This window comes from Pteropus alecto, unplaced genomic scaffold (assembly GCF_000325575.1).
Source record: "Pteropus alecto unplaced genomic scaffold, ASM32557v1 scaffold398, whole genome shotgun sequence".
Lineage (NCBI taxonomy): Eukaryota > Metazoa > Chordata > Mammalia > Chiroptera > Pteropodidae > Pteropus > Pteropus alecto.
In genome coordinates this window covers 2,964,105-2,967,273 of record NW_006442497.1, presented here as the reverse complement: position 1 = coordinate 2,967,273, position 3,169 = coordinate 2,964,105, and the positions used below count along the sequence as shown (strand labels likewise).

The 3,169-nt window shown below is 42.4% G+C and overlaps 1 pseudogene; it reads left to right on the top strand.

The window, feature by feature from the left end:
- The first annotated feature begins 2,314 nt into the window (after nucleotides 1-2,314).
- On the top strand, nucleotides 2,315-3,169 carry LOC102897234 (annotated as a pseudogene).

Sequence of the window (3,169 nt, the reverse complement as noted above, 5' to 3'; positions counted from 1 at the left end):
TGGCAGAGTGTTTAGTAAACACTATGCTTGACCCCACTTATGACTAAAATTATAACTAAACTACAAAAGTACCATTATTGAGAATTGCCTGAGGTCTAGCTAAACAGAATTCCTGCACTGAAGCATACAGAAGAAGCCACCATGAGACTGGTAGGAGGGGCAGAGACACAGAACGAGCTGGTCTCATAACCATGTGTGGCTGTTAAAAATCAGGCAGGATAGCTTGGCTGCAGTGGTCTCCCTTGGAGGAGCAAGAGGTCACAGCTTTGCACCAGGCTCCCCAGGCCAAGGTTCCAGTGCTGGGAAGAGAAGTACCCATAACATCTGGCTGTGAAAATTGGAGGAGAGTATGGCTGAGTGAGACGGAGGGTGGCTGAAGCTCCTCTACACAGGGACTTATCACTGATAGACTCACTCACTCTGAACTCTAGCACTGGGGAAGCTGCTCAAAAAGTGCCAGGGACATACAAAAAGGAACTGCATGGTTTAGCTTCAGGGAGATGGCTGGAGGGGCAGCTTTCTCCCAGACAGAAGTGCGGTAGAGTCGATTGTTCCTTTGTTGAGTCTTCCTTCCTCCCATCATACAGATGCAGGCTGCTGCTATCTCTGACTCTCCATTAACCTGGTTAACACTGATTGCCCTGCCCTGGTGATTCCCTGAAGCTCCACTCCACCCGGCTTGTGGGTCCACCCCAGCTGCTTCCTTGAGGCTTTTCCATATAAACAACTTATTTTGGCTCATGCTATGGACTCTCCCAAAATCTCTCAAAGGTTCACAATTCCTAAACAAGTAGCATCTGACCTCAGCATGCCTCACGCCTCTCCTCTTGCTTAGCAGCCCCAAGCTCAGTTGCTGAGGCAAGTAGATTGGTCTCTCTAGGCACACCTCTGAGCTCAAGGAGGTGACAACCACCTCTGGATTGATTAGTGGCTCTTGCTGGATGGCCCCAAGTAGGATTCAGGTTGCAGCTGAACTTGGCCTGAGGTAGGGACCTTCCCAGGAAGCCCTTGGGCTGACACATCCAGTAGCTGAGAACACCAAGCCAGAGTACCACCCAGGGCTGCATCAAGGACAACACACCTAGAGAGCAGACTGGATAGGTACTGGAGGCTTTCTAAAGTAGTCTGCTCAGTAGGGTCAGCTCCTCACCTGCCAGTCCTCAAAACCAATCAGCCCAAGGGTCAGTCCCTCCCACTGATGTACAAACAGCAACTAAGGCTCAACTACAATAAGAGGGCACATACGACCCACACAAGGGACATACCTGGAACACCCGGCTCAGGTGACCAGGGAGACTATACCTCTGGACCCCACAGGATACCTATGGCATAAGACCACTCAACTAATACTGGGAAACATAGCAGCCTTATCTAATACATGGAAACAAACATTGAGAGTCAGCTAAAATGGAGAAACAAAGAAACGTCTCAAATGAAAGAGTACAACAAACTTCAAAAAAATAACTAAATAAAGTGGAGGTAAGCAATCTTCAGATGCAGAGTTCAAAACACTGTTTATATGGATATTCAATGAGCTGAGGGGAAAAGTAGATGAATTCAGTGAGAATTTAAACAAAAAGATAGAAAACATAAAAATGGAGATAGAGAACATTAAAAAGAGCTAGTCAGAAATGAATATAATAACTGAAACAAAGATTACATCAGAGGGAATCAATAGTAGATTACATGAAGTAGAAGATCAGTGATTTAGAAGATAAGGTAGCACCCAATCAGAACAACAATAAGAAAAAAATCCAAAAAAATGAGGATAGTTTAAAGGGACTCTGGGAGCAAACATACCAACATTTGCATCATAAGGGTACAAGAAGGAGAAGAGAGAGAGCAAGGAATTGAAAACCTATTTGAAGATATAATGATGGAAAACTTCCCGAACCTGATGGAGGAAATAGACATCCAAGCCCAGGAAGCACAGAGTCCCAAACAAGATGAACTCAAAGAGGCCCACACCAAGACACATCATAATAAAGTGCCAAAGGTTAAAGACAAAGAGAGAATCTTCAAAGCAGCAAGAGAAAAACAATTAGTTACCTAAAAGGGAACTCCCATAAGACCGTCAGCTGATTTCTCAACAGGAACCTTGCAGGCCAGAAAGGACAGGCATGAAATAGTCGAAGTGATGAAAAGTAAAGACCTACAACCAAGATTACTCTACCTAGCAAAGCTGTCATTTAGAATCGAAGGACAGTAAAGAGCTTCTCAGAGAAGAAAAAGCTAAAGGAATTCATCATTACCAAATCAATATTACAAGAAATGTTAAAGGGACAAAGAAGAAAAAGAAGGAGAAGGAGGACAGGAAGAAGGAGAAGAAATAAAAAATATGAATAAGAAAATGATAATAACTATATATCTATCAATTCCTTTAAATGTAAATGGATTAAGTGCTCCCATTAAAAGGTAGGATTGGGGAGGGTGGGGAAGGATCACCAGTGAGATCCCATGGCGAAGTCACATTCCTGTCCTCTCCCTGGATCCCAGCACCCACCTGGTCAGCCCAGCCCAGCCATGATCAAGGTGATCCTCATCTTTAACAACCACGGTGAGCTATGGCTCTAAAAGTTCTATCAGCCTTACAGTGAAGACACACAACAGCAAATCATCGGGAAACTTTCCATATGGTATCTAAGAGGATTAAAATGTTTTTAATTTTCTAGAAAGAGGATTATTAATTGGAGGATCTCACAACAAACTGATTTATCAACATTATGCAACATTTTATGTTGTCTTCTGTGTGGATTCTTCAGAAAGTGAACTTGACATTTTAGGTCTAATTCAGGTATTTGTAGAAATATCAGAGAAGTGTTTCGAAAATGTTCATGAACTAGATTTGATTTTGTATGTAGACAAAGTTCACAATATTCTTGCAGAAATGGTGATAGGGGAATGGTACTGGAGACCAACCAATATGGATGAGATTGTTACACAAATTGATGCACAAAATAAAGTGGAGAAATCTGAGACTGGCTTAGTGATAGCTCCAGCCTATGCTGTATAAGCTGTAAAGAACATGAATCTTCCTGAGATCCCAAGAAATATTAACACTGGTGACATCAGTACAAAAGTGCCAAACCTGCCCTTTTTTAAATAAAAAATTTATTTTTTATTTCCACAGGGGGAAAAATCATCTAAGTTTACCATGCAGTTATTAACC